At 39.9% G+C, this 6,581-nt stretch overlaps 1 protein-coding gene across 3 annotated transcripts in view; it reads right to left on the minus strand.

Moving 5' to 3' along the window:
* Positions 1-6,581, minus strand: part of LOC112153990 (SH3 and multiple ankyrin repeat domains protein 3) — a 67,863-nt gene that overhangs the window by 16,606 nt on the left and 44,676 nt on the right. The window lies entirely within an intron of this gene.

Raw genomic sequence — 6,581 nt, forward strand, 5'->3', positions numbered from 1 at the left:
TTTTTTTTCAAATGTTCAATTTTAATTTTTTTCAAATTTTCAATAATTCCTTCAAGTTTACAATAATGTACTTTCGAGTTTAAAAACTGGTTTCAATTTTTCCCTTTTTTTCAAATTTTCAGTTCCTATTTTTCACATTTTCAGAGTTGTTTTTCATTCACTTGAAGCTGATCCTGATTTGACCCCATAAAAACAGCTCTAAGTCCCACTGCAGCAAAAGATTGGTTGGATTGAGAATGTCATGAAAAAGTCTTGATGACTCAGATGGTTGTGTTACACTTAAAGATAACGATGGGGTTACAAATGGGTGATGCAATGCATGAAAAATATCCTTCACTTTTTTGTAAATGTGGATTAACTAATGCTTTAAAAGTACAAGCTCAAGAAAAATGTTTTACCAAATGGATGAAAGATTGCTCAAACAATCTTTCTCAGTAAAGTTTTGAGTGGTGGCACTGCACTCATGTCTGGGACTTGTGCTCTAAAACCTTTGTCTCTAACATGGGACTGCTTAAATGGACTCCGCAAAGCCTCGTCTCATGACTCACTCCTGGATTTGACTTTCCAGCAATGTCAAATCAGCTTGCCTCTGTTGAAGAGCCCCAGGCCAGAGCTGGGCTGCATGATCTGAGTGAAATCCTTGATATATATATATTTTTTTCTTCAGCTCATTCCAGTCAAGTAAACTCTGACTGGGAGTTGAACTGAAATCAAATCAAGGGTTTGATGTCATGGAAGGGCTGAACCGTGGGTGGATATGATGACTGGTTTGGGAGATTACTTTTTGGGGGAAAGGTTAGAGTTGAACTGCAAAACAGCAGTCCTGTGAAAAGTCAAAGTTTCTTCACTAATTTTTTTAAAAAAAAGGGAAATTTGTAGATTTTTCAATTTCACTTCCTCATCCGAGCTGACATCCGGATCAAAATGATACAGCTGGACATTACTAATATTGTTTGATATTTTTATGTAGCAGTGGTGAAGATTTATGCTAGAGCTATCATAATCAGACGGGGGGGATCAGGGGCGGAGCTGCTCAGCTCAGCACTATAAGCCACGCCCCCTCAGACTAGATTTTGGAAACAGAGGCTTCAGATCAACATGAAAAATGGCTTTTTAAGACATTTAGGTTGTGGGATTTTGGTTAAAATCTTCATAATCATAATTCAAACACTACTGGGAATGTTTTTTTAAAGTAAAAAAATGGTCTTAGAGGGACTTTACAGTAAAATACAGTCAATGGACAGAGTAGCAGACACACATTCCAGCATCTGCAACCACAGCTTACAGCCTAAATCCAAAATAATACAATTTCTCTTAAATATGAATGCTCATAATCAGCCTGTTGAATCACAGAGCGACACAGATGAGAGCGTTGGGCCGGCAGCCTAAAGATGCAGACTTCAAGCCTTAACTTTAGCACTGAACAGATGATCGCCGGTTTCCCCTCCTGAGGTCCATCTCTTGTGCGTTCTCCATCAATGTTACTGTTTCGCCAACGCTCAGCCGCCTTCCAGCCATCTGTTCCTCACACCTCCTTGCTTTTTTCTCTCACCCTGTCCTTCATCGAGCTTTTTCACGTTTTTGAGGATCAAACTATCTCTATTTGTCCGCTTGGACGGGGCAGTTGGAGGGGGCTGGGACCTCTCTATGTTGTTGCAGTGCAGATCTATGAGCGGCCGGCTGCGTATGAACAGAAAAGGCGCAAACGTCCCTGATCGATACTAATTGGCAGGTAGAACTGGCTGCATTGAAAAGTTTCGGTGGAACCTCCTGAGTCATCCTCTCTTCTGGCTTTTCTGACCATACACCTGCTGAACGCACATGCGTTTGGGGGCTAGGGGTGTGTGTACCCACACTACAAATGAAGCAGTTGACAGATGTTAGAGGGATATCGAGAACACAAGTACATGATTCCATGTATGTTGTTGCATGCACACTTCTATTCAGATAAACGCATGCAGACACAGACATAAATCTCGCCATTTTCATCCCCCTTTTCATCCCCCTTTTCAGTCAGAACACCCCACTTTTTCAGTGGAGAGATGTCAAACAAAATATGGAATTTGATCAGTGTTTTTATAGGGAATTCCAGGTAAGTTGAAACATGTCTGCTGAAAGACATCATGACTCAAAGAGAATGAAATACACCCACACTGTCTGACTGAAATGCATGAATGTGTGCTCTCTTTCATGCAGCAACACACACACACACACACACACCGCCTTTAGAAAACACACAGAAATAAACATGCGGCAGTCTCATTCACTTCTATCCTGTAGCACATGCACATTTAAAAAAAATGCAGTTTTGACGCACACGTTTCACACACACCAAACGCACAGAATACATAGCTTGTTAGTCTGGCTTTGAAAAGGCACGGCCTCTCAAGAGCATCATCTACCTCTCCCCTCTCTCCATTGTCCTCTCCTCACATCCATAGCCAGCCAATGAATGAGGAAACAGCCGCTACCTGTAAATGAACCACACGCTCCTGTTTCTGGGGCCCAGTGATGGCCACGAAGAAGAGAGGGAGAGAGAGCAATCGCTCTCCCTGCATCCCCCCATCGCCATGTCCCCCCCTCCTCTTTCTCTCGCTCGCTCACTCTCCTCCTCCTCTTCCTCCTCCCTCCTCTTCCTCCCAGTCTTACAGCAAGAGCTCAAGCGGGGAGGAGAGACAGAATGTGACGGTCTGCACCCCCCCACACACGTACTTCAGACAAGAGAAAGACAATGTGAAAGGAACAGGACACCAGCGATTATCACAACAGGGAGAGATGTGAGGCGTGTGTGCTGGTGGATGGCAGGAAGAGGGTTTGGTCGGGAAATTGGGGAGATGGCGAGCTGAATTTGAGGAGTGGGGGGAAGTGGGGGGATGGGTATAAATTAGTGGCAATGCAGAGATGCATTTGTGCATCCAGACGGGTATATCACAGATAAGCTCACAGCTAGTTCACTCACACGCTGCATTTGCCAACTTCCTCTGCTCTCTAACAGAGCTGTCATCACCGAGCAGGCTAACCAACACCTCTGCTCATTGAGGTTCTCCAAAATGCCACGCTGCAGTGACAGAACAATCTCCAGAACACCTTGCTCCACTTGCACCACTTCACCATGGAGATGCAATGACGCTCCACTGACTAAGCACAAGTGATGCAGCCCCAGTGGCTAATACATGCATTCAGAACACAAGCATTAGAGACTCACTCTGATGAAAATCATGTTTTTAGGATGTTTTTGTGGTATTTACATTTTAAATAGCATTTTTGGAGTATTTCGTTATTCAAATCGTAGTGAATAAGGAAGAGAAGCAAAAATGCAGTTTTAAAAAGTTTGTAAGAAGGTACTACTCCGAAATTTGCAGAAAAAAGCTAGCTCACTGCTTAAATACTAGCCTAAAATTCCCCAGTAAAATAAATTAGTGAAAAGCATTAGCCCAGGGGGAGGGAACCCTGGTCCTTGAGAGCCACCTTCATGCATGTTTTCCAATATACCCTGCTCTGGCATGTTCTTATTGGCTGGACATACCTGAACCAGGTAATCAGTCATGAGTAGGGACTCAAACAATTACCTGGTTCAGGTGTGTCCAGCCAATAAGAACATGCCAGAGCAGGGTATATTGGAAAACATTCAGGAAGCTCTCGAGGACCAGTTCCCTACCCCTGCATTAGCCTGTTGCTAAAAAAGAAGCTAAACTCTAGCTCATAAACACCTCAGAAGATAACACATGAGCCAAAACGTTAGCATGTTGCTAAAATATTAAGCTCCAAATTAGCATAAAAACCTCAGTGCATGCCAAATTAGCCAAAAAAGCTAGCACATTGCCTAAACACTAGCTAAACTCCAAAATAGCCTAAAATTCCTCAGTAAACTAAATTAATCAAAAACATTAGCCCGTTGCTAAAATAAAAGCTAAACTCTTAACTAGCCTATAAAACATCAGAAGATAACAAATTAGCCAAAAACCTTAGCATGTTGCTAAAATATTAGCTTAACTCCAAATTAGAAAAAAAAAACTCAGTAGATACCAAATTATCCAAAAAAGCTAGCACATTGCGCAAACACTAGCTAAACTTCAAAATAGCCTAGAATTCCCCAGTAAACTAAATTATGCAAAAACATTAGCCTGTTGCTAAAATAAAAGCTAAACTCTTAATTGGCCTAAAAAAACCTCAGAAGATAAAAATTAGCCAAAAACTTTAGCATGTGGCTAAAATATTAGCTTAATTCCAACTTAGCATACTCCAAAATTGCCTAGCGTTATCCTGTTGCTAAAATAGAATCTAAACTCTTAATTAGACGTAAAAACCCCAGTAGATAACAAATTAACCAAAAAAGTTGTAGTTGTAGAAGGTACTACTTCTTTCTCCACTCTTGCAGACAAATGGATCCAAGTACGTCTTCTTTTTCCTCATCCGAGCCTGCATTAACCCTTTGACATTGAAGCTTTAGCTCCAGTGTTTGACTTACCATAACTTTTCAACCGTTAGCACGATCCACGTGATTCCAACAGAATCTGTTGTGCTAAAAAGCAATCATCATCAGCTGAGAGTTGGATCTGATAGTCACTTTAGAGTTCGTATACACATATAAAGTCCTGTTGAAAAGGTTTTAAATGTTCAAACATAGCTTCGTTTCATCTGAAGAAGTTATATGATCATACAGTATATGGTAGCGTTTTGTGAGTGTTGAGTGTTTGGTGTTTTGGGAAGACAAATTTGGTCTTTTTGGATGCTATTGTGTATACACATAACGATAATCTAATATACAATGTAAGAAACAACTAAAATTAGACAATACAAGGAATAGTACACAGAGTTTTGCTAAGAGAGTTAGTCACAACCTGAAGTACACAAGTGGTCTTATTTTAAACCTGAAATACGTCATACAGCTTGGTGCATAGAGTCCATTGGGTCCCATTTTAAATGCCTTAGCTTGGATTTGATTCCACAACTTTCCAGTGTCAGTGCAGACACTCTACCACAAGGCCACTGAGCTTAGCATCTGGCTCAAAACTGTATGGCTGGATAGCTCCAATATTGCTCGGCATTTTTTTATGCTAGGTTGGGCTGTGAGGGGCTATAAGCTAGTTAGACAGCAAGAGGGATGATGGGAACTACTGAGGTTCTACAGAAATGATTTTGGCCAAAAACGGCATAATCATAATTGAAAGACCACCGGGGATGCTTTTAGGATAGATCCAATGATGATTTGACTTTAAAGGGAATGACAGAGGAAGCTCCTCAGCACAATGGCAATGTCATCTGTAACACGTGTAAAGGACAGTAAAGCCAAAGAGGGTGACTGCTAAGTCCTTCCCACTAGCCTGGAGATCTTAAGCAGGACTTCAGCCTCCTCATGACTCATCAGCCGGATGATGTATGAGTATGCAAAGGAAAAAAAACAACAAAGCAAGCACATACAACACTTACAGAGGCATAGTTAGCTTCATATCAACCAGTTCTGACTGTAAAACAGATTCTACGTTCTCCTCTTTTATCATAACCCACTGTGTGCATCAGAGGAGAGAAAATGGCAGCACGCAGATGAACATATTAGAGGTTAGAGTAGCAACAGCAGTAAATAAGCAGGATCAGGAGAGAGCATGCAGCATGCAGAAGGACATGACAGCTTAATATACAGGAAACAATGGTGAGTAATTATTGCAACCACCATTTCTGACATGGACTGCTCTGCCCTGAATGATGTGACAATCAAATTCCTCCAGTCTTTCAAAACCTTCATGGATTTAGCAACAGTTTCGACACCACTGGATATATTTATGTGAGTAATATGCAATTATCCTGTTGAATAAAAAAATAAAAAAACACTTCATCCGACATTAAAATCTGCAAGTAATAGGCTCTTAGATGATTTAAGCAGTCTAAGTTTCAAGTTTTTCTGTTTTTGTTTTGCACAAAAATACTGATTTAAAAGGACTCCACATGGCTGTTTTGAACGTCCCCTGGGTTGCAAGATAAGAGACCAATTTTCACAGCAAACCACAGGTTTGTAATGATGGAAGTGGGCAAGGGAACTTGGTTCAGATGTCGGGCTACCTGGTTCTCCTTAACCCAAAAGGCTGCAGCAATTTTCTAAAAAGCTCCACACCGTGACACATGACAAAACAGCAAAAAAAGTCTAATGTTTAAAAAAAAATGAAGAGAGTAGTCACAGACGGATATTTCATGTAGAGCCAGATATATTTTTGCCTTCAGCTGTAAGTTTATCATTTTCTAGTTTAAGGGGGTAATATCTTTAAGTCCCTCATACAAATAACAATTCTGAAAATAAAAACATCTGAATAATAATAGACATTAGGAATAAATAAATGAGAGTTTTTTGTTTCCATTCACCTGCCAATCAAAGAAACCTACCCACAGTTGTTACGAAGTAAACATCTTAAGCATTTCTAATTCATAATGTCCATAAATATATATATTTGTATATAATTTATGTATATATTACATATATATGTAATATAAATATACATATATCATTGATATATATATATATATATATATATTTAATGTATTTATTTGTATACACGTTTATATATATAATGTATATATATATATATTTA

This window comes from Oryzias melastigma, linkage group LG19 (assembly GCF_002922805.2).
Source record: "Oryzias melastigma strain HK-1 linkage group LG19, ASM292280v2, whole genome shotgun sequence".
In the NCBI taxonomy this organism is placed as follows: domain Eukaryota; kingdom Metazoa; phylum Chordata; class Actinopteri; order Beloniformes; family Adrianichthyidae; genus Oryzias; species Oryzias melastigma.